This window comes from Balaenoptera borealis (assembly GCF_965194805.1).
Source record: "Balaenoptera borealis genome assembly, chromosome: 6".
NCBI lineage: Eukaryota > Metazoa > Chordata > Mammalia > Artiodactyla > Balaenopteridae > Balaenoptera > Balaenoptera borealis.
The window spans coordinates 22,918,378-22,945,340 of record NC_138863.1 but is presented as its reverse complement, the minus strand read 5'-3'; the positions used below and the strand labels follow the sequence as shown (position 1 = coordinate 22,945,340).

At 33.1% G+C, this 26,963-nt stretch overlaps 1 protein-coding gene and 1 pseudogene across 2 annotated transcripts in view; both read left to right on the top strand.

Moving 5' to 3' along the window:
- Positions 1 to 26,963, top strand: part of SPAG16 (sperm associated antigen 16) — an 868,000-nt gene that overhangs the window by 478,662 nt on the left and 362,375 nt on the right. The gene's annotated exons all lie outside the window — the stretch shown is intronic.
- Positions 10,111 to 10,773, top strand: LOC309630542 (large ribosomal subunit protein uL11 pseudogene; annotated as a pseudogene). The gene has a single exon. The product of its transcript is annotated as a large ribosomal subunit protein uL11 pseudogene (transcript).

Below are 26,963 nucleotides of genomic sequence, written 5' to 3'. Positions count from 1 at the left end.
ATACCCACTTGCAAAAGAATGAAGCTGGACCCTTAGCTTACACCATATATAAAAATTAACTCAAAATGGATCAAAGACCTAAATATAGCAGCTAAAACTATAAAAATCTTAGGAAAAAACCTAGGGGAAAGCTTCATGACATTGGATTTGGCAGTGATTTCTTGGATATAACACTGAGAGCATAATAAACAAAAGTAAAATTAGATACATTTGATCTCATTAAAATGAAAAACTTTGGAACATCAAAGGATACAGTCAGTAGAGTGAAAAGGCAGCCTATGGAGTGGAAGAAAATATTTGGAAATCATATATCTGATAAGGGGTTTTATCCACATTATATTTTGCAAAGTCCTGCTACAACTCAACAACAAGTAAAACCAAATGACCTGATCAAAAAAATGGACAGAGGACTTGTATAGACATTTCTCCAAAGAAGATGTACAAATGGTCAAAAAAAAAAAATGAAAAGATGCTTACATTTCTAATAATTAGGGGAATAAAAATCAAAACCAAAATGAGATATCACCTCCTGCCAGTTAGAATGGCTACAATTTAAAAAAAAAAATGTTTGCAAGGATGTGGAGAAATTGGATCCCTTGTACATTGCTGATGGAAATATAAAATGGTGCAGCTGTTATGGAAAACAGTATGTCGGTTCCTCTAAAAATTAAAAACAGAATTACCATATGATCCAGCAATTCCACTCCTGGTATGTACCTAAAAGAATAGAAAGCAGGATCTCAAAGAGATATTTGTATACCCACGTTGATAGTAGAATTACTCATAATGACCAAAAGATGGAAGGAACCAAAGTGTTCATTGATGGATGAAAGCTTAAACAAAATGTGGTGTATACGTAAAATAGAATATTATTCAGCCTTAAAAAAAAAAAAAGGAAATTCTAACACATTTTATAACATGGCTGAAACTTGAGGACATTATGCCTAGGTGAAATAAACCAGTCACAAAAAGATAAATGCTATGTGCTTCTACTTATGTGAGGTCCCTAGAGTAGTCAAATTCATAGACAGGAAGTAGAAGGTGGTTGCCAAAGGTCTGAGGGGAGGGGGAAATGAGAAATTGTTTATGGCTATAGAGTTTCAGTTTTGCAAGATGGAAAGAGTTCTGGAAATATGATTGTATAACAATACAAATGTACTCGAAATGTACACTGAAAAAATGGATGGTAACTGTTACCACTGTTAAAAATATGCATCATTTTTATGCATAGTTATTATTGGCTAGCAAGGCTAATGTTAGATTAATAAATAATTTGTTTTTTGTAGGAAAAAATAGTAAATGAAAGAATCCACATATTAATTTTCATATTTGCCAAAGAGAATGGATAAAATTCAGCATATTTTCCTGATTTTAAAACTCTTTACAAAAAAGCAATAGAGGAAATGTTATTTAACTAAAACAGAATTGTCTTTTTCAAACTTACTGCCAATATCTTCCTTAATGATGAAACTTTAAATGTGTATCCCATAAAATCAGATATATGTGAAGAATCTACCATCACTCATTCCTAGAAGTTTTAATCCCATGAACTCTTTTTGTAATTTGATAAAGCAAAATTGATTTTAAAAATTTGCAGGCAATGTAAGACGTAAGAATGTAAGATGGAAGACAAATGACAAAAATGATTTCATAATGGAAAGCAATAGAGAAAAAATTGGTTTATTATATATCAAATATACAGTGTGCTGAGCATATAAAAATGTATCTAAAACTGTTATCATTAAAGTAGGAGTTCAGACAATTAGTGAATGTATGTGGAAAAAACACAAGTTTAAATTCTAATTTACTATATAAACCAAAAATGTTAATGAATTAAAGAATTAAAAGTATAAAAACATTAATTTTTTTCATAACAAGAAAAATGCCCCTAATATTAGATTAGATATAAAAGCAGAAGTGAAACTTTATATTATATACAATATAATCCTTTTGAAAAAATATTGATACAAGCATAGCTGAGAGAGTAAGAGAAATAATTTTCTTAAACATACCAAAATGTTACAAATATTTTTTCTGAGTCAGATGATTAAAGGTGACTTTTTTTTTCTTTGATACATCTTTACATACTTTCCAAGTCTTCTACAATATACATTTATTTTTTAATAGGTGGAGAAATAGCTGTTATTAAAAATAAGAATGCCTTTTGCAACTCTGTACAGTGTTTGAATGAATTTCATTAAGTGCCTCTTGGCTGCTTGCTTGATCATTTTTCCCTGGTCTTCTGACTTGACCTTTGCCTAGTCTATCTCGGTATTTCATCTTGATTGATATGGTAGGTGACCCACTATGGCCACCTCTGTTCCTCTACTCACTAAGGGAAGCATGAGGGGCAGATAAAATTCACACCTGAGCAGTTATTTCCTTCAGCTTCCTTCTGGTTCCAAGCTGTTTACAGCTCCTGCAGGTCATATGAAACTCTGGGAAATTCAGTCAGCGCTCACCTTTTAAGCAGGAAATTTAACAGTACCCAGCAGGAGTTTCTCAAGTTGTTTCAACTTTTGAATAGCTTAATTCAATTCAGTGCTACTTTTTCTGCCTGTAAATTCAAGTAATCTTCCTTATTCTTGTGATTTTTACATTAGAACATGTTATATCATTCAGCATGCCTAATATAGCTGTCCTTTCTTACACTCCACTATAAGAACATAAAAACTCAACTACTTCACCTCAGACTGTATTCTGTCTGATGAAATCTCTCATCAGCACCTTCTATAAATTGAACTCATAAAATATGGCCATCAACAAATCTATTTATCTCTCCTTAGGTATCCATTAGAGAACTGGTTTCTGTCACTTTGAATTTCACCCAGTAAAACCTCTCAAATACAACAAAGCCAAATCTCAAAGGTAAATAAAAAGATCAAAATAGGGATGAAAAAAGAGACATTTTAAACACACAGATGAAATAATTTATAAAATGTATAATATTCAGATACTACCTTACCTGTTTGGGGGAAAAAAAGATACATTTTATTTGTAATTCTAAGGTCAATTTTAAATAGTTTACTTAATACAGAAAATGTATATACATTAAAATATTTAGATCAAAGCTTTTGTGAAAAGACCTAAGATGTAAATTCCACCTTAACCTTGTCTATGATTACTAAAAAGTAAAGTAAGATAATTATAAATTAAGGTGTCATAATTTTTTATGTTTATTAGAGCTAGCATCTTAATTTTAGGTTAAACATATATAAATATATAGGAGTATAGTGTCTTATGGACTTCGTGCACATTTTATTATACACTGAGGCTCTGCATAATCACTGTGTATACTACATTTAGGCCAATTTTATGGGACTTGAAGGACAATAGCATTACTTTAAATGATAACAGGGGTTTATAGTGGTTATGCTTCCTTTTATGACATGGCAATGATTGATTTATTTAATGGCCAATCATTAATGTATTTCAGTGTTTAAAGGTAGTCTAGTTCTAAAATATCCAACATATTATATGAAGCTGTCCACATAGCTGTCTAAATCTACTGATTTACAACTTCAAAATATCAACTTTTTTTTTTTAAGCCTGTAGTGTCAGGCTTTTCCTGATAGTATAGAAAACTTACAGGGCTTAATTCAGATGAACTGAATTCAAATTCTAAATCCTTGGACAATGATTTAACTAACCTTTTTTCTTCATTTCTCTTCTCTATCCAAGTTATATAAAACTGTGAATTTGAATTGAAAGTCTTAAATATAAATCCTTGTTCCACCTGGTTTTACTGGACATTTGACATTGGACATATTTCTTGATTTCTATGAATACCAGCTCCGCTTTGTGAAATGTGAGTTACAATATCACCTTGAGAAAAACAAATGAAATAATGAATATAAAAGTGTTTTGTAAATTACAGGGCTTTATTTTAACTTTTGTACATAGTACATATATATATTTAGTGCCTCGTTTTATACTGAGTTCCCTCTCTCCTGAAGTGCTCATATCTTAGTTGAGGCAAATACAAATAATATTCATTCAAAGAATCAGGTAATATACAGACATGCAAAGTGTTATAGGAAGCTTGCAGGAGAACAACTCTTTAAATAAATATGGGATACTTGACTAAAGTGGTGGCATTTAAAAAGAGAAATGAGCTTTAAAAAGAGAAGAAAAGGAGCCCCAGATAGAGAGAAAATCATGAGCTATTTTAACGGGAGCAAGATCTACCACGGCTGTAGAGTGGTGTGAGATTGACTCTGGCTAGAGCGTAGAATAGGAGGAAACGTGGTGAAAACTGTTTGGAAAGCATTTTGACACAGAGGATAAAGAGCTAGGAGGCCAAGCTAGGGGTGTGGACTTTCTCGTTGGTTCAGTGGGGAGCCATTGGAGCTTTGTAGTGATTCTTAATCAAGATTATGGCCAATTGACTTCTATGCCTTTTACATTTTTTGCTTTAAATCTGGTGGCAGTAGAAGATGCCAACTAGTTAATTCCTAAGACCTGAAACCCTGAACTCAAGTGTCACAGTTTAATGAACTGAGTGTGGGTAAAATTTGGAAAAACACCCCACACTTTTGCCAATCTACTTATAATTATTTAACAGTAAAAATATGGCGCAGCAGTGAAGTGTTGACAGATAAATGCTAAAAGTTTATAACAGTACACCACTGATGAAAATGCATGAGTAATCTCTTGGTTAATAAGGATCTGTCTGCAGGCATAGTGCTTTAGGAAAACGTGCATCCTGGCCTCATAGAGATATTTTGTAGAAGTCCTTCTTCTAAGTATATGCATGAAACCAGACAATTCACATAATATGTACATGCATATAGCCATCATATAGAATAAATGCTTAAAAATATGTGTGCCGAATGGATATACGTAGAGAGGACCTTTACTCCTTAAGTTTACATAATTACCCCTTTTGCTCATAACACTGCCAGAAATGGCCTAATTTTCATTAAGCATGACTACATTTTTCCTACACTAATCATATTAATGCCATACTTGTTTTGATACCCAAGAAAGTAATTAGATTGTTTTTGATGATAGTAAATATAATATGTATATTAACAAATTGGTATATGTTACATTTCATTTTTTAAATTTCAACTTAAATGTAATCGAATGATAGTGATCCTAGCCAGCTAGCTAACAGTTTAAGTAAGCATTCTTTTCCCTAAGCTTCTTTAGTTGATTATTTGAAGACATGATTTTAATAAATTTTAGAAGAAATTTTCAAGAAAAATTAGGTAGTTGATATTCTAAATCTGAGTATATTGAGAGTACCTGTTCAGTTATAACTATTGCATCATTAGTGCAAAACGTCACATTGCTAATTGAATTAAGTACTTTTTTTACCTTTACATTGAATGAATGGTATATGGTATATAGAAAAAATTCATATTCATGTATTTGAAACTGAACCATATTAGGTTCTTAGAAATTATATCTGCCATATTCTGCTTATAATTATTACTATACTACTTGAATGTAAAATTAATGCACTGTAGGTTTTTTTATTATGGTGAAGTATACATAACATAAAATTTGCCATTTTAACCATTTTTAAGTGTACAGTTTTCAGTGGCACTAATTAAAATTACAGTGTTGTACAACCATCAGCAGAATCTAATTCAATATATTTTCCATCATCCCAAAGCTGTATCTCAAAAGGTCAAAACATAGAATTATTATATGATCCAGCAATTCCACCTCTAAATATATATCCAAAAGATTTGAGAACAGGGACTCAAGCAGATACCGGTACACATACATATGTTTTGGTTTTTGAGGAACCACCAAATTGTTTCCCACAGTGGCTACATTATTTTCCATTCCTGCCAAAAATGTACAATTTCTCTACGTCCTTGCCAACATGTGTTATTTTCTTTTTCTTTTTTTTTTATTACAGCAATACTCGTAGGTGAGATGTGATATCTTGTGGTTTTGATTTGCAGTTTTCTAATAACACATGATGTTAAGTATTTTTTCATGTGCTTATTGGCCATTTTTATATCTTCTTTGGAGAAATGTCTATTTAAGATCTTTTCTCATTTTTACATTGGGTTATTTATCTTTTTGAGGTTGAGATGTAGGAGTTTTTTTTAAAATATTGTGGATATTAATCCCTGTGCCCATCTTTCAGATAGGCCCCAGGCAAATGAGAACAGGCAAACACAATAGAATATTAATAAGGTCTGTTCTGCTTCCTCCAGAACCAGGGACCAGGGTCCCGCACTGGAATGTGGGCTTCCAGCTTCACTACTGAAGCCGAGTCAGGGAGGGTGTTGGGCGAGGACAAATACGAATTCCACAACTTCTTCCTACCATTTGTAGGTTGCCTTTTTCTTAATTCAGCATTTTACTGGTTACTATATACCTTTGCCTGTTTATTCTAGAGTACTGACAAAGTTGGTTGTGACCATTTCTGCCTGTTTTTCAATGTTTTTGTGAAGAGACAGGTATGTTGAACTGCCTACTCTGCCATTTTGCTGAAGTCACACCCCTTTACTAGAGTTTTATTTTCTAACTGGAGTCAATGGAATTAATAAGTAAGCATTGCCCTAAGTACTGTAGGAGATATACAGGTGGAAGACTAGACCCTCAAGGAATTTAGAGACTGATATGACATGCATATAAATTTCTCTCATACAAGGTAGTTTATGACCTGCATTAAACCCAAGGAGTTGGGAAAGATTAATGATAACTTTTACGATGGACTTTGGAGGTTAAGTAGGATTTTTACAGTTGGCGATAATGAGGAGAAAAGGTTCAGCTGGAAGTGACAGCATACGTATAATGCGAGGAATGAAAAATAGAACAGAGGAGAGTCCTGTTTTATGGGTATGTAGGCTATTTGTAGAGTTTGGTAAAAGATAAAGCCAGATGATATAATTACGTCTATGTTTTATTCAGAAGGCAATGAAAATAAAAGCTTTTAAGCAAAGAAATGCTATGATTAAAGCTATTGCTTTAGGAGTTTAGTTTGGCAAGGGTGTACAAAAATGTATTGAGAACACAAAAGTTGGATTGAGATGGGTATATTTTGCTTTGTGGCTGAATTCTTGTATTTTATGTATAAGTACTTAAGAATTACTTCTAATTTGGAAATTTCAAATAAATTAATAGCTGTAAAAATTTAGCATAGTTTAAAAGTATGAAACAAGTGAAAACCATCCTCTGGTGTTTAGTTAATCAATCTGTGGCAAACTTTACATTTACAACATATAACACACAATATATAATGATTGCATTTTACAATAAAAATTAGAATAATTAAAGAATACTAATGAATATAGATTCTATGCTTAATGTATAGAGATTGTTCATAACAGTAGCAAGCATAGTTTTCCCTATTTTTTATTTAATTAGTGTCTGTTACACTCTCTTTAAAGGCCAACACTAAAGTGTGTAGAAAATTTTCAATTTTCAATACTTCTAATTATAGTATTTTGGCTCCCTATGGAAATAGCTAGTATTTTCTATTTTAAAATATTCCAAAGTATTTCTGGACTGTTTTTGTTAAAATAAATTGAATTAAAAATAAAATAATCTTTAATGGTCAGCAAAAATAATAAAAAATTAAATGAATGAATAAATAAATAAATAAATAAATGTATGTTCACTAGCATTCAGACATGGCTGTTTTCTGTCTAACCCAGGGGAATTTAAGTTCCATGAGTGCAAACACTTGTTTTGTTCTCTTTACTCACAGCACCTAGGTGAGTCCTATCATCATATAGTTTCTTGATAAGTATTTTTGGATGTATGATCTAAAGAATATCTGCCTTTAATATAAAGGTAGTATTTTTTAAATACACTATTTATAAAAGACAGTAATAAATAAAATTTCTCATAGCTGAGTTACCTATTCTTCCCTCATATATGAGTTTACGTTAATAGACTGTTTATTCCATAAGAGGTATGTTTAGTCTGTCAAAAATTTGATGAAAATAGAAGAAATTATATGATTAACTTAACACTATTTTCATTGAATAGAATGATTATGCAATTTTTTTTCTTTATAATTTTCTCTTGTGTGTCTATTAAGATTTATAAAAGAAAAGTTGGTATTAAAACAATAATTAATTAAGACATAACCTGGGGGGAAGAAGAGGAAAAGAGAAGCTAGAGAACATGGAAATATGAATTGATGGTGATGGGGTGATAAGAAATCTTGTTCTGCATATCTCAACTAATGAACTTTTATCCCAACTCCTTGTTTGTTCCCCAGATGCCACTTGCACACTCAATGCCACATTCTCAATTTGGTGCTTTTCTAAGTCTTGACTCACAAGTCAGTATTCCCTGCTGCCATCTTGGTATCAAAGGATCTTCTGTCTTACTCTTCTCAATGAATTTGTTCATGAAATTAACTGATTTTTACCTTGGTAAAAATTTAATGAACAAATCCATATAACTTGCTAGTAAGAGATGTTGGAGGCAAAACATCTTTTTCCAGGGTTCTTCCACTTAACGTTTACATTTTAAAAAGTGATATTCAGCAGATTGTGTACTGCTTTGACTTATAAATGAATGAATGTCTCTAAAGGTGAGAATATAAACACAGCTAGAAAGAAGAACTGTTTGTTATTTCTTTTATCCTAGTGAGACTGGTAAATTAGCGTATGCAGAGACCATGGGACTTTGCAGTAAATGATCTTCTGTAGGCTGTTCATTTATTCATTTATCTAATAATTTACCATCACTACTCTTCCAAGTCTTTCTGTGTGCTACATAAGAGAAGAATAAAGTCACTAAACCTGGGCAGGATCATGCTTTAGAGACAAAGCTATACAAACCCATTACTAGTTTTGTTTTTTTTTTTTCTTTTTCTCATTTGCCCTTGGCTTTCTATTAATCACTATGTTACCACTTGATTATCTTAAATCTCTGTTACATACTTTCAAATGGGTAAATCTAAACAAGTAATATTAGCTCAATTACATATGATTTTAGTAAGGATATCAAGTTCTCAAAGAATGTTGGCTATAAGCTAAGTCTCCTAACAAATCAACATCTTTGGTGTAATCTGACTTCTTGAAATCACTGGTATATATAGGGAATCTTGAGCATATTAGATACAACTTTGTTTTGGTGATATGACATTAGGGGAAAAAAAGAGAAAAAATCCAAAATATTAATTAATCCTATTACATAAGTCTATGTCAATTCACAACATTATTTATGGCATGATTTCTAATTTCTTTTGAATGCCCTATCATATTTTACCTACATTGGATACAATAAATGATGTTCTCTCACAATGAAATGTTAAGAAATTTTGTTACTAAAAAATTCCCATAGTTGTAGTGAAAATAATTTTATGTGCTTTGATTCTTCAATATTAATCAATCCATGCTACTCCCCAAACTAACCCTGTCCCAACCCTTCATGGTACTAAGCAGCAGAGAACAACTACAATGACAAAAATTCTAAGTATTTCTTCAGTGGCCAGAATTTTTTTTGCCCGTGTTTTGTGGCTGCGTCCCATCTCCAGCAGTTTGTTGCAATACTTAATTAAGACTAAAATACATTAATCTGTCCCTGAACAGATTGAAAAAATAATAATTTCCAAGTAATATAGAGTCAGCGAGACTCTCCATCCTGGGCAGCCATCCGAAACTGTTAGAGTGCATGCCCACTGAAATACCCTCTATAGAACGACACTTAGATTTGACCAGAGATAACGTGCATGAGTGTGTAAAAACAATATATCAGGACTTTATCTAGTGGAACCTCAGAAATCGTATGTGAGTTACTTCCAGTCCAAGATATTGATCAGACCTGTGAATTTTACTTTCTGCTTAAAATATATCATTACAATGGCAAGGGACAAGGAAAAGAGAAAATATATATCCTCACCTAGAAACTAGGAAAATGCATCATCCAAATGCTAGAAATATTGAGGAGTTTTGTAAAATATAGCTCATTTAAAACCAGAGTAGAAGAGGAACAACAAGGTGTGCTTATACAACTTTAAATGAATACATACATACATATGTACATACATACATGCATACAAAGAAAATAAAAGAGTTTGGGACTCAGGAATTCCATATCCAGTCTGTTCCTGGCTGAAAGTTACCTTTCTTCCTACTTTCAAACATTTCTAAAAATATTTCAGCCAACTTAGAAATTAATTAAAATTAAGAAGTTAACCTTTCGGCTTTCGGCTCGGAGGAGGCTCAGGTGCAATTTTCTTCGGTCGTCCCGAATCCGGGTTCATCCGACACCAGCCGCCTCCACCATGCCGCCTAAGTTCGACCCCAACGAGATCAAAGTCGTGTACCTGAGGTGCACCGGTGGGGAAGTCAGTGCCACATCTGACCTGGCCCCCAAGATTGGCCTCCTGGGTCTGTCTCCAAAAAAAGTTGGTGATGACATCGCCAAGGCAACTGGTGATTGGAAGGGTCTGAGGATTACAGTGAAACTGACCATTCAGAACCGACAGGCCCAGATTGAGGTGGTACCTTCTGCCTCTGCCCTGATCATCAAAGCCCTCAAGGAACCACCAAGAGACAGAAAGAAGGAGAAAAACATTAAGCACAGTGGGAACATCACTTTTGATGAGATTGTCAACATTGCCCGACAGATGCGGCATCGATCTTTAGCTAGAGAACTCTCTGGAACCATTAAAGAGATCCTGGGGACCGCCCAGTCTATGGGCTGCAATGTTGATGGCCGCCACCCTCACGACATCATAGATGACATCAACAGTGGTGCAGTGGAATGCCCAGCTAGTTAAGAACTGCAGAGAAAAATAATAAAGGGTTATTTGACAACCAAAAAAAAAAAAAAAAGTTAAGAAATATATGAGTGAAACAGTGATAGAAACAAGAAAATATTGTACTAAGTTCTTATGTATTATTAATATGGATATCAACTTTCAAGAAAATATTAAATATTCTATAAGAAAATAAAAAGATTCAAATAATAATATGAATCAAATGTCCAAGATTATCTCTATAAAAACCTGGAAGAATTTGAAGAGTTTGGAGAAAAAGATGTAAGACAATACGTTTATCTCCTTCCATAAAGAGAAATCAATAGACACTTTTATTTTTGACCACTAGTTAAAGAAAAGTGTAATTTATAACTTATTTATTAAAGAAAAAAGAAACAAAACTAGAATCAATATAGTAAAAGAAATAAAAGCTTTTAAAAAGATAAAGAATGATAAGAAGGACTTCCCTGGTGGTGCAGTGGTTAAGAATCCACCTGCCAATGCAGGGGATACGGGTTAGATCCCTGGTCTGGGAAGATCCCACATGCCACGGAGCAGCTAAGCCCGTGTGCCACAGCTACTGGGCCTGCGCTCTAGAGCCGGAGAACCACAACTACTGAGCCCACGTGCCGCAACTGCTGAAGCCCATGCACCTAGAGCTCGTGCTCTGCAGCAAGAGAAGCCACCGCAATGAGAAGACCACGCAGCACAACGAAGAGTAGCCCCCGCTCGCTGCAACTAGAGAAAGCCCGTGCACAGCAACGAAGACCCAACGTGGACAAAAATAAATGAAAAAAAAAAAAAAACCAGAATGATAAGAAAAGTGAAAGCATGAAATAAAATAACACATAATAGCATTAGCTATTATAATAAATGTGATTATGTTAAACCTTACAAACTAATGACTCTCAGTTTATGTCAAGAAAGAACTAAATTTGCTTATTTTAAAACCCACTGAAACATCATGATGCCTACAGTTTCAAAATACTAGGCAAATGAAATTAAAAAAACAAATACTGTTAAAATATCAATATTAAATCAAAGTACAGCTTAAGGAAATTAATAAATAGTACAAGAAATATATTTATATAAATACCATTTAAAATCCACAATACAGATAATTACAGTTATGAGCCAACATTTATTGAGCGCTTCCTGTATGTCAGGCATTATTCTAAATGCTTGTAAGTGGCTGCTCAAGTAACTCTCACAGTAGCCTATCAGTTAGGAACCATTATTACCATAATACCCATTTTATGAATGAGGAACTTGAGACAGATAAATTAAGAAACTTGCCTTTCCATGTAACCAGCAATTAGTAGAGCTGCAATTTGAATCCATTCTGGAGAGTTAGACCTTAATTGTTACATGACCTTGTCTCCTCCCTTTGTAACAGCCATCAAGCATCAGGTACCAGAGTAAGATATTAAAACAAAAAAAGCAACATCTGCATAAAGAGACACTGAGAAAAGTACCATCATAACAACGATGTTCAAATAATAATATTCTATTTTCTAAGTCCTCAACAGATCAAAAATAAATAAATAAAATAGACTTTAAATGTGATACATAATAACAAGGTAGACAGACATAGATGCATATAGATATGACTTCTACCGTAAAAACAAATAGTATACATTATTTTCAAATACTTGTAGAACAATTAAAAAGTCAATTAAGTGATAATGTCATAGGGCAAAAAGTTATTCTCAAAATTCTTTAAACATTAAAAATTGCATGCCACATTCTCAGTAACTAAAATATTTAATCATATGACAATTTAATAATATATTCCTAAAATAGATCTAAGAGAATTTTAAAATATAATTATAGAATTTTTGATTAATGAAGGAAAATAACAGTATTACATATTAAACTGCAAATGATGATAAGAAAATACTTATCAAAGAAATATGTTAAAGATATTTATAATTAAGATAGAATATAAACAAATAAATTAATAAAAGTATCATACTCAATAATCTAGAGATGAAAAGAACAAAATTAACCTGTTAATACATTAGAAAAGAAAAACATTGATATATTCCAGCATGGATCTTTGGTGGTGAGAGGAAAATTTCCACCATAATAGGCTAGAAAAAAATCTGGAATTTCTGAAAAAGGGAGAGAGAGAGAGAGAGAGAATTAAAGATGACAACTTCAGTATCTTTTGTAAATTAATCTCAGAAGTGACAAACCACTGCTTTTCACATGTTCTGTTGGTCATACACACTGACTCTGGTACAGTGTGGGAGGGGAATACCAGGAGATCATTGGGGACCTCTTAGAAATTGGCTACCACAGTACATCCTCTAGCACTCAAATGAGCCATTTCTTTCAGTTATTTTTTGGTAAGGGATTATATTTTACAACGTAGGAACATTTGTCCAGGAAGCTAGAAATCTTTTTCAAGATACTACTATTAAGACAGTAGAGATTTAACCCAGGTCTTCTGACCTAAAGCCTCATGGCTTTTCTCCTGCAATAAAATAGAATGCCATGTAGGTGTACTACTGTGTGTAGCACTGTTTTCCAGCATTCATAATATTTCTATACTGCTGAGCTTTTGAAATCGTCATGACTATTTTTTACTTCAGTTTTGCTTTATCCTCTAGCCTTCAGTTTACTCTCAGCCATATCCTACTGGTATAAATGTTCCAGACTGACAAATTCTCTCTCTGCTTTTCCAGATTACTGTTTGTTTGTTTGTTTTCTTTCAATAGACATGTATACTATAGAACCAGACTTATTCAGATCACATGAATTGTGGGAGTAAATACATTTGAAGTGAAAATGTATGGGTCTTTCCATGTTAGTCTGCTCAGGCTGCCATGACAAAACACAGACTGGATGGCTTAAGCAAAAGAAATTGACGGCTCGCAGTTCTGGAAGTGGGAAGTCCAAGACACAGATTCTAGCTGATTCGATTCCTGGCGATGGCTCTCTTTCTGGCTTGCAGATGGCTACCTTCTCCATGTATTCTCACATGGTGGGGAAAGCAAGCAAGCTCTCTTGTGTCTCTTATAAGGAAACTAGTCATATTAATCATAGATTTACCCTTATGACCTCATTTAACCTTTGTCACTTCCTTACTCCAAATAGTCACATTGGGATTTAGGGCTTCAACATATGAGTTTTGGGGGCACAAAATCCATGAAGTCCTTTACACTTTCCCTATGAGGAAAAAATGTGCCTGGACTTTGGGATATTACAGCTTTCAAGGGGCTTTTCATTTTCCAAAGGGGCTTGTGTTTTTTCACATTATTTTTCTCAATAGTAGTCCAGATAATGAACTTTTAATATATTTGTGTTTCCAATAAGTAAGTTGCTCACAATATATGGAGTTCTATTATTACTCTTATTTTAGAAAAATGTATTTCCTAAATTTCAAGTTTTATAAACATTCCCTGTTTAAATTTAATATAATACATTGCAATTTAAAACACTTCTCTATAAAAAGGAAAATTGACAAAATTTACCTACATAAGAGACTGGTAGTAATGAAGTAAAATTAAAGTAATGAAAATAGCATTACCTCAAAGTGGACTTGAATTTGTTTTAGTCACTTAAGTAGCACCCTATTAGAGGATCAGATTTATTTTATATTAATATAAAGAGTAAAACAAATACATTATGTTAATAATCCAGTATAGTACTTCATTATAATAATTTCACTATTATCTGAGGCCATTGATACTGTAGCAGATTGAATTAAGCTATTCTCAGCATTTCTCTTCTAGACCTACATACACACAATGCTCATTATAATCAAAAGGGCTGTTCAACAAACATTTTTGAAGTAAATCAATTCAATTAATGAAGGAATCCATTTTCTTGGATTAATATTTGAGTTTCTGATTTTACTACTTTTCAAAAATACTATATATTTTTACTACTTTTAAGGAAAATGTGACCCTTATAACAGAAATTGACAAGCTATTGAATGTATTAAAGTCAGTAACTGATATATATTATAGTCAAAGCATAAGAAACATGTTCTTAGTAAAATATAAAATGATATTATAATGACTTTAGAGCTCTACCTAGCATTATATTGTTTGTACCAACTTGTGTTAAATTTATCAACCAGTCTTCTGAAGTCAGTAAAAGAAGGAATTATTTTAAAAGAGTAATTTTAAGAATAAAATAGAGGCTATCACGTATCCATGTGTTTTGATCCATTTGTCTGCAGTTGTTTTCTATTGTCATTAAAACCCCTACAAAATTCTCTAATTCCGTCTCTTAAAACAACTCTGAGAAGCCAGTTGTTCAACTATCTTAATTACATTCTCTTTTTGATCATTTTTACTAATGAGTTAATATATCATGGAATTATTGTCTTAGGAATTGAAAGAAAACAATTTGGATGATGCTTTTGTATTTTACATTTATTTACAACAAAGTTTCGTAGCACCTTCTAGCTCTGCAAAGAAATTATAACAATGACTATTTATAAGAAATAAAATATGTCTTCCACTAAGTAAATATAACACAAACAAATAAAACCTATCCCCAAGGTATAGTTTCTAGTGTGCATGGGTTTGTGCGTATGTGTATGTCTGAGAGAGAGAGAGGGAGGAGGGAGTATGTACATGGTGTGGGTCGTTCAAGATTACAGAGTAACAGTGTATTTGCCTCTTACACTTTTGACAACATAAGAACACAAAATGAGCAAAATGTGAAGCTGAAAGTTAACTTACGTGGAATTTGGAAAAATCACAAATTCTTTGCTTTGCTTTTAATCAGTTAATTGAGAACAGTACATTTTTTTAATGAGAGGGTACGTCATAGAAAAGTTGCAAAAATGTATTTTAATAGTATCATCATTTTAACAATTTTTATTATTACTATAATAATCATATGGAATTCTTACAGTCCAAAATATCACTCCTAACAAAATTTGCAATCTTAAATATTTACTTTAAATCACATTGTCTTCTATAAATTCTAAGCTTTTGTGAGCAATGATGTAGAATATAATAAATACTAAATATTAATTGCTGCTATTGAAAATTTCAAACTTAAGGGAATAATTTTTTAATGAAGACTTAAGCTTATAATTTCTTGCTTATGGTTTAAAACAAAGAACTCTGGAACCCTGTTGTGTAGATTTAGGGTTGGTAAAATTAGTTGGAAATGCTAAATATATCAGTCATTTAAAGGTCACTTGAAAGTTTGGTATTTTGCCTTGATGATCAGGTAACAAGTTAAGAATAAGCCAGTTCAGGCTTCATTAAGACAGTTTTGAGGTAGTTTGTTTTTCAACAATAATAATGGTAATAATAGTAATAATAATGCATGACAGTTTCAAGTACTACTTTATGCTAAACTCTGCTGCTGCCATCCTTGGTTTCTTTTTAACTATTTACGCATGATTTAGGTGGCCTGTATCAAAAGACTTGCTTAACATACTGAAAACTTTTATAAAGCCTCTTATAGTCCATAGATAAGAATCAAATTTAACATAATTGTGAAGATATTTTGAAAGGCCTATGATATTCTATGAAAGAAGAATCTGTGGGCACCAATTACTTCACCTTCTAGAAACAGAATGAGTTTTGTTTTTTTTAACATCTTTATTGGAGTATAATTGCTTTACAATGGTGTGTTAGTTTCGAGAATGAGTTTTGAATCAGTATTTTCAAACTTCCCCCAAATAAAGTGCTTTCTCTTTAGTGTCAACAAAGCTTTATTACATCATTTATTTGGCTTATTTGTCATTAGTAAACAATATTTATTATGTACCAAGCAATAGGGGGAGTTGAGGAAGCCCTTGACATCCTTTTTTTTTTTTTTTTATCCTCCAGTTTTTAGAGCATAATGTAGAATAGAAAATGATAAAGACATTACCTTAGGTTCCTAAGCATAGGGCATCATAGTCATATTATTGTAGTGACATTAGAACAAACATACAGCTTATAAACTCCCACCCATATCACATACATCAAAAGCAGAAGAGATAATGAAGTAAAAGGATTAAATGGAACTGAGAGAGATCAATCCCAGGATTGGGGGATTTTGTAACTAGTGTAGCACTGTCTCCACGTTCTAGCTGGAATCCCAGTAGAGAAGTAAATGCTGCTTATATCATTTTATGCATGAATGAAAATGATTTAGATAATTGATATGTTATTCTAGCAAATCCAATTACATGAATATTGTCAACTGACTAAAAAATCTAATTGCTGGTTACAGAACTTATTGCTGAGGTTCTTCCTAATATGTTTCAAATTGACATTGTATACAGGATTATACCTCATTTATGATTTATGGGAACAAAATTCTTGGCAGTGTTTATATATATACATGCATGCATATATATATATATACACATATGTGTGAATATGTTTACAAATATATCCAAATGTATACAATATATAAAAAGTATGTAACTTATCAAAGCTTTCTTTGTGTCCTTTGAACTTGGATGACTAGACAGTGAAGCTCACCATAACTCTCTAGCACCACCAGTTTCATACGTCCTCCAGTCTAGTCAACCAGCTCCACGGTGGGCCTTGTCTCTCCTGTAGAACACTGTCTCTAAAACCCATCACATCTCTTGGTACATGGAAAGTCAGTGAATCGTCTTAGTTCGAGCATCTTCTATTACACTTTGATTATCATTGTGAGCCATTTTAAACTACGTTCCATAGGACCACTGGTGTTTTGAGAAGGTGCTTTTAATAGAGCTTTGGTGAAACAAATAAGGGGAGAAGGAAACCCACATCCTTACCATGGTTCTAAGGCCCTATATGTGTTGGCCTCCTGCTCCACTGATGCCACATGCTACCACTCTCCCTGTCTCTCACTCCAGTCCAGAAGCCACTGGCCTCTATGCCTCAGTGACCTTACTACACCTGGATATCACTTCCTCAGATATCTACATGGCTTATTCCCTCACTTCATTCAACTCTCTGCTCATGATTCATCTTGTCAGAGAGAACGTCCCTGACTACCTACCTAAATAATAACTTCAGCTACTTTTATTTTCCTTTATTGAGCTTACCACAGTAGGATATCTTAAATATTTTTTGTTTATTGTCTCTCACACAAACACAAGAATGAAAGCTTTATGAGTGTTTGTCAGAATTATACTGATATGTCCCACTGCTTAGAATATAGAAAAAATGGAGGTGCTCAAAAAGTACATAATGAATGAATAAATGAAAAAGTGAGTTCCTTATATCCATGTCAACCAGTTTTTGGTTTTTGTTTTTCGGTGTAGCACAAAGTGTCTTTGAAGAACACTTTTCTTTTGTAACAAAATCTCTGTGTCTGAAAAAAGTTTGAAAAAAACAGTTCAATTTATTAAAACCTATGATACTAGGTAGCATAAGTTCTAAGTATGTTTTTGATGCTATTGAAAATAATTCTATAAAGTATTAAAACATCTTACAAAAATATGATTAAAGTAGTTTATAAAACTTGTTGCCAACAATTGCCAAAAATCCTTAAATTAAGAAATGCTCAAGTTTTCATATTTCTTTAGTAAATCCTTTCTATAACTTGTGAAATTGGGGAAAAGAAACTAGACCATGTATATAACTATAGCAGTTTAATAAAACATAAGCATTTGTCTTTTTAATAATGCCAGTTAAATGAAGACAGTTTCTAGTCAATTTTTGTGCCCCCAGCTATTATAAAAAAATCTAAGAAAGTATCCAAAAACTTTTTTAAGCTTATTTGTTTTAAATTGATCCTGAGATCTGATCATACTTATCCTTTATGGGAATCCCAGTGGGAGGAAATAGAAGAAAATCTAAAGTCCATTTGTTCAAGGTCATGATAGTCTTGTTAATTGGTCATGAATTATATTCATACATCCATCACCCATTCATTCATTCATTCAATGTAGTCTGAACTCCTACCATGTGCTAGAGGTTAGATTGCAGCTTGATATTTAGCCTCCTTTTTACCTGACCCTGAACCCTGTCCTTTCTACTCAGCCATGATAATTCCAAACTTCTCTGCCACACCCACTGCCGGCCACCCTCATTTTTAACCGAACTGGATCTGTACTAGCACCACAGAGCCTCACCAACCTGCAGGAGAAGAGCAGGTTGAATTTTGGATCAAGTACCTTGTTTTTGGTCCATGCTTTTTCATAAACTAATATGCCCCTGTTCATCTTCCTATCTTAACTCTCTGGCTTTTGTCTGAGACTAGAATTATAATCCTGGACAATTCTAGTTCTTCCCACTTGGCTGATATTTAATTTCTCAATTAAGCATGTATTTGACATTGTGAAGAAGGACAATATTGAGCTCTGTACAGATTTTAAAATATATGCACATTCTTTAACCACAGAGTCCTTAAATTTGAATAAATGACGTTAACAACAATACATAAGCAAGGAATACTGTGCTAAATGCCATAAGAGAGGAACTATATCTAGTTTGAGCAAATTGTAAAAAATATTCTAGGGTAGGAGGAAACACTCTATTTTTAAAGTACATACATTTTACACTGTCAAGAAGTAGCCAACTGAAAGTGGAGAAGAAAGGGATTATAAACATAGGGAACTGAGATGATTGTACTGTAAGATACAAATAGATAAGTAGTGGGATAAGTGCCACCCATTTATATAAACGGCGGTCATTCATACAAGTGCATGCTATCAGTCATTGACAGAACAAATAGACAGAAAATCAGTAAAGATATAGAGAACCTGAAAAACAATACAAACCAAATTTCCCTAATTGAGATTTATAGAGCACTCCACCCAACAACAGCAGAATACATATTCCTTTTAAATATACATGGAACATCACCAAGATAGACTGTATGTTGGACCATAAAACAAGATCAATACATTTTTAATGATTTAAATCAGAGTGTATTTCTGGTAGAAAACTGAATTAAATTAGAGATCAGTAACAGAAAGATATTTGGAATATCTCCAAATATTTTGAAATTAAAAAACATTTTAAATATCTCAAGGGTCAAAGAAGAATAAATCACAGAGGAATTATAAATAATCTGATTGGATAAAGGCACAACATATTAAAATTGTGGGATAAAGTTCAACAAAATTATAGAATATAAGGTCAACAAATAAAAATCTTATTTCTGTATAACAGCAATGTACAGTTGTACCAATAACTTTTTAAAAGCCTATTCACAATAGCTCCAAGAATGGAAATACATTGGTATGAATTTTAAAAAGTACAAAATCTAAATGCTGAAATTACAAAATACTAAAGAAATAAATCTAAGAAGACGTCAGTAAATGAGAGACAGACCATGTCCATGGTTTAAAAGACTCAATATAATAAAGATGTCAATTCTCTACAAATTGATATGCAAGTTGAATGCAATTCCTAGAAAAATCCCAGAAATATTTTTTGTAAATGTGAACAAATAATTCAATTGTGTAAAGCAGGGGGTCCTATTATTGCAGTTATTAAAAGAGCCAAGGCAGGGCTGTTCACCTAGCATGCCAGCAATTGTAGGGGTTTGAATGTTGTATCCAAATTTATGCTGGGTACAGGGATGATACTGGATTCAATAATGGGCTGAAACTACTAGGACACCGAGAATGATTCCCCGGTTAGTGCTTATTTTGTGGACTCAGTCTCTGTAGATTTGGCCTGCAGAAACTGAGGACACAGTATGCCTCCTTTTGCTTTCTCATTTTCTAAGAGAATTCCCTAATGTTTGCTTGGCTATCCTTATCCTTTTCTCTATATCCCTTCCAAGCTACCATATAGAAGATAAGAGCTTTATCTAGCCCAGGTTGCAGGAGAAAGAGCAAATGTCAATTGCACTGTATCTACATTTGCATTATCACCTGGTATGTTATCATGGGGTGTTCTATTTTTTAAAAATATTCTCTTGTTTCTAAAGCTCCAATTTAATAAATTCATTTGAGCATGCCCTTAGTAGAAATACCTACTCCACATGACTCAATTAATTAATTCTCATGTCTTCATAGTTGACTTCAACCAAGAACAGTCATATCTGGACCATTATGTCCAAGTAAGATATGACTTTTAGCAGAAATCATTCCTGATGGGAATAATCAAATTCTTATCGCCTTGATAGACAGATAAGTGGTATAAATGATATATGGTCCCCAATTGCAGTTTATGTAAAAATAAAATAATATGTCTAGAAATGTGATTTATATTTACATTTGAATATTATTATATTTGAATACAAGCGATAAATTTCCTTTAGCCAAAATACTCGAGTTACATTGTAGGGAAAGATCATATTAGAAACTGAGAGGTTAATTACTTTTTTGCAATCTATTCATTCACCATTACTCTAAGAAGTCACTCAAAAAGGTACTCTATATGGAAATTTTAAAACAACTGTGGAATTGTGTTACATAACCCATTTTCTCCATGATGAGCTTGAATGATGGAAACAACAAAAGTAGTACCTTATAGGGATGGCAGCAGGTGGAGGGTTTTCCCAGCTTCTTCCTTTTCTAAATCCTGCTGTTCTCACCTTTCTTTGGTTTAGCATCCTCACATTCATTTCTTCATCTGACTCCATATATTTCCCACGTCCTGGTCCTCCTGGTAATCCTCACTTGTCTCCTGCTGCTTTGCCAACTTCTCCTGGTACTGCAACTACTGGAGCTGAGACAGCCATGAGTCAAGCACCCAACTGCAACCAGTTTATATCTTAAAGTGATGTAAAGGAGAGCAATAATAAATACAGAATTGGCTTTCTTGGAATCTTCAATGCTTGGGTTTCAGAGTCTTTTCTGGGCAATGCATTGAGAAGTAAGAACAAATGACAAAGTCAACCTAATCATTAAGTCAGTGGTTCACCAGGACAGTGGGCAGCGCAACTCCCAAAGGGATGTTTTGATAAATCACAAAATGTTTTTTTCTTATTTCAGTGATTCATGGGGACTGAAGTGGTTGGGGCCAGGCATGCTGTACATCTTGCTGAGTAGGACAGTCTACGGAATGAACAATTTTTTGAGTACTTCATGACTTCCAAATTCCCCTATGTATATTCATGAAGTTGAAAGAAAAAGCCTGTTGATAATCCTTTTAAATTTTTATATTTACCCTAGAACCAATTTCACATTGAAAATAAACCAAAGCATCATTTACAAAGTTTTAGTATATGTTGTTTTTCAGGAATTCAACTACTTTGTAAATCAAGGGAATATTTAACTAAATTTTTATTGAAACATGACCAAGAGTGTTTTACTATTGCATAAAATTACCTCAGTGGGAGTCAGGCCACTTGAATTTGAGTTCTCCTAGACAGCACACCTTAACAGTTTGCATTTATGGCAGTCGCAACCATGACAATTCCATAGATGTGAGCCTCTGGTTCCATGATTATGTCTCCTAATGTAGTTGAGCCTAAACATTTACACTTTGAAAAACACAATATTTTGTTACGAATTACTTGCTATTTATTTCTTTGCAGAGTTAAGCCAAAATACATTGATTTAAAAAATTATTATCTATTTTCTTTCTGTATAATAGATGGAGCATTAAATATATTTGTTTTTCAATGCATAGATTTCATAGAATTAAGAACTACTGTATGAAGTAATTAAACAAACTAGTACCAACTATGGGGGACAAAAAATTGTGTAATAAGTTATTTAGCTGAACATAAAAAGTGTTAATTATATAAGCCTGAAATCAAGATTTGTCAGGAATAATTGACACATTTATATATATCGATTGATATTTCTGTCATGTATAAATGATGCTATATACAAATGATAAAACAAAGTCATATAAAAGTTGACCTTACAGTACAGATGTCTAATGGGAATGTAAGTCATCCTTATCACCTTTCAGCCGTGCTGACCAGTCATGTAATAAAAATGGATGGCACCTGAAATGAGGAAACAATTATGTGGCGATCTGAAGGAGGGTGGCCATACCCAAAGGATGAACAGAATACTTCAAGCTAAACTAACAGCAACATAATGAGCTAAGAAGTGACAGGCACAAGCACAGGCAGATCATGTTTGCTTGAAGCAAGCAGAGTTTGAGCTGCTTCACTGCCTCATTTAAACAGAAGAGTATGCTCAGCATGAAGCTAAGAGACAGTTTACAGGGAATGACACCCTGCAGGGAACAGCTGCTGCTAACCCCCAAAGGACAGAATTATATAGAAGACATATTTATTTAATTTTGCAATTTGTGAGGAAGTCTTTTTATTTTTATTTTATTTTTTTAAAGGTATTGTTTTTTTTTTAACATCTTTATTGGAGTATAATTGCTTTACAATGGTGTGTTAGTTTCTGCTGTATAACAAAGTGAATCAGCTATACATATACATATGTTCCCGTATCTCCTCCCTCTTGCGTCTCCCTCCCACCCCTCTAGGTGGTCACAAAGCACTGAGCTGATCACCCTGTGCTATGCGGCTGCTTCCCATTAGCTATATATTTTACGTTTGGTAGTGTATATATGTCCATGCCACTCTCTGTGAGGAAGTCTTTTTAGACCCACTCTTTTTTTGGCATTTTATTTTATGAATTTTTTCTTTTTTTAAAGAGGCAACAGAGTTTAATGAAGAGGCCGTTTACAAAGGTGTGGTCAGGTGTAAGATGTCTAATTTGATTTTTATTTTCACAACATAATTTGTCATTCTATTATTCTACATTCTTCCTAGTTTACGATGCTAATTATTGGGAAAAATAGGTATGTTTCTAGCCAGTACTATAGGCTTTTCATATATTATCTCACTTAATCTTACAACAGCCCTGAGATGTATGTTCTCTTTTCCACTCTTTGCTGAAAGAGATAGGAAGGCTCAGTAAGATTTTGTCATTTAAGATCACATCGCAGGTAAAATTTCTCATTTTAACTTTGTCTTCCTGAGTCTGAAAGCTCTGTATTTTTTGAAAAATTTTTATTGGTGAAGTAAGTCAGACAGAAAAAGACAAATATCATATCATATGATATCGCTTATATGTGGAATCTAAAAAAAGGCTACAAATGAACTTATCTACAAAACTGAAATTGAGTTACAGATATAGAAAATAAACTTATGGTTACCGGGGGGTAAGGGTGAGGGGAGGGATAAATTGGAAGATTGGGATTGGCACATAGACCCACTCCTCTGAGCAGAAAGCATCAAGGTCAATGAACCAATCACATAGTACAGAAGATATTGCCATATTTATATGATTCAGTGGAATGGATCAAGTAATTTTAACAGGACTATTATATTTCCATAAATATAAATAATTTGTTGATTATGATTGTTCTTAAGAAAAACTAAATACCCTAAAGCATAATTTTAATGGCACTGCCTTACAACCATATACAGTATTCAATCCCAATTTCTATTCTGGAAATTGAACCCATATTGAGTCCAGTTCCAGGTCCAGGCCAGAAAAGCAGGGGAAATCCAAGTTTAAGTGAAAGAAGTACTGATTCCATATATATCTCTATCACTCTTTAAGAAAGATATGCTTAATAGGAAAACAATATTTTCTCACGTAAATTCCAGGTTTTCTTTAAGAAAGATCCTGAATCCAAAGGTGAAATATAGTAAAAAAAAAAAAAAAAAAAAAATAGTATGTGTTTCTTTATGGAAATGCTGTTAATTTTAAATTCTTGACATGAGTGATTGGATATGTCCTATATGAATTTACCAAGGAATAAAATAGAGGTCATAAAATATAAAGACACAATAGGACATATTTATAACCTCGTGAAACAAAATGGCATTTTAATATATTAAGCTGGCCACTTTACTGTATTTGTTTATGGGTCCTCACTACAAAGTTCTGTCCCTGATTTGAACACATCAAGTATGAGAGGTAAAAAGCACACGGTAAATGAGGGTTACAAATGGCGTTTTGTTTATGAGCCTCCTGTTTAGGTTGGTGACATTCCATCACACAACCAAGGCAATGATTATTATTATGATTATCTTTATAATAATCTGTAGGATCCTGCAGAACTTTTCCAACAACATATTCAGATCCTAACAAATCAAATTGAGGTGGAAAAACAGCAGATGGACGTTAGGAAAAGTTAGTGCAATATGATGTCATAAAGAAAAGCATGTGTGTCTTTTCTCAAATTTGCTTTAATATATTCTTTACAGAAGGTAGTTTTCTTTAAGAGCATTAATTAGTTCAGCATTTGTGTGATTTTATGAGGAGGAGGTGTGAGTAGCCATAATGGTGGCAGTAAAATGCAGTGAGCCCTAGTATATAGTTCATTTTAATAAAGAGGAGAAACACACCTTAGGTGACATATTTTAATGGACTACTAGATGAATGACCAAGAGAAGAGAGAACTTCAGTTTCAATATGAAAGGTAGAGACCATTGAATGAATGAAATTGTGGCAAGAAAACATATTCTTTAAATATCCTTTAAAATCTGCTACCTCAAATCCTTCCTGTGGTATTTAATTCTTTATGATCAACAAGATGATCAAAGTTTCATTAATTAGTTTGTTACAGATAAAAAATGAGATCCTTTTAGAAGTCATGTCTCTTATAATCCTGCTATTATTTAGATAGATATTTCAGAGAGAGAAAATAATTTTCAAGTTGTTTAGAAGACTAAGGTGCAAGTAGAAAGTAATTACTATTATTACTATTAAAGTATCTCTTTCTGTTCACTGAATCTGAGACCGACCTGACTGATTTGCTTACACATGGCTGCTTTTAAGTGCCCTCTATTCTGAATTTTGTTCTCCATATTACAGTTGTAACATATAGGAAATAAAATGGATATACCTTGTTTAAAGATATCCATAGAGCAAAATTATTTCCATAATCAAGAACAGATCCAAATACAGACAAGTGACTTAATCATATAATTTAAAGGTTATTACAAGGTCCTGCATGACCCTGAATATTTATTTTCCCACCAGCTTACTATCTTATTTGTTTATTTTCTTATATGGACTAATATTCCTGCAATTAGAATTACTTCTTCTGTAAGAAGAAGAAAGAAAGGACTTTATTATCGTTTTTATATAGTATTTATGAAAACATTTAGAAGGTAACTATTAAAAATACACTCAGGTGAAATGGGCCCAAGAGAAATGGGAGGGAGGATATTAGTTTAAAGGAAGCCTTCTCATGCATCCTTCTCATTTCATTAGCACGGATAAATTTATTAAATTAACTATTTGCTCACCAAAGCCTACCTGACCCAAGAATTATGAAGTGGAAAAGCCACTAAGTGTAAATATGTACTAGAAACAAAGAAAAATACCCTAAGGGATTTGGCGAGCAGCATGGATTATTTTCAGGTGGGGTTTTTATGGAGGACAGGTCCAGGAAAGCCTCAAGGAAGTGTAAGGGTGTCAGGGAAAGCACGTCCAGAGTTTGAGAGAACTGTGGAGGTACTCATACTCAAAGCCTAGAGAGGACTCATTTCACAACTCCTAACTTCCCTCTCTCTGCCATGAATAACATATATGGCACAACTGAAGTTTCCCTGATAGGCTTAAAATATTTTCTCACATTTTCTTTACCAGTAGTTCTATCCTAATCCAAACATTTAAAAGTACTCATTTTTACAGACATTTTAAAGTAACACGGTGGCAAAATTGGATCCTCAGATTGATACCATCAAGGATAGTAACATAAGATTTTTCAGCTTAATACTTTTAAAAAGCTTTCATTCCTAAGAGTAAGCTTGTGAATTAAGATCAGAAGTTTAAGCTAACTAAATTCTGCTTTTAGATGAGAAAATAAAAACTAAAATACTGGCAGTTTCTAAAGCTCCTTCAGGGGGAACTAATTCTTGGATCATTTGTGTTGATCATACAATCCTTTCCTTTTTAGCTAATTGAAATCAACATAAAACTCAGTTTATTTTTAAACAATATATTCAATATTTGACAATTAAGTTCAAAGAGAAGGATATTGGATTGAGGGTTAAATACTGGGAAGTAATGGTGTCTCTTCACAGACAATGAAGATTTGCAGTTTCATTAATAATAATAAATTATTATTGACTCTGGACCCACTATGTACTACTCTTCAGCCACAGAACATGACAGGTAAGGCCAGAGTCCTCATAGAGTGAAAAACTTAGGCAGGGCTAATGGGGGGGAGAGGGTACAATGACATAAGTAGTCAAGTTAATTTCACTTAGTGATTGGTGCTCTGAAGGGAATGAGCAGGATAATGTGACAGATTCAGCTTTGTACCCCTTTGTGATCAGAAGACACTGAGTTTTTAATGAAAGCTCTGAGTATGAGGAAACAGCTGGATTGAAATTTCTTTTCTCAAACAACCCAGTCCCTGGATGTTCTAAGGACTTTTTCCCCTCATTTTAGCCCTGCTTTCTCTCCTTTCTGCTT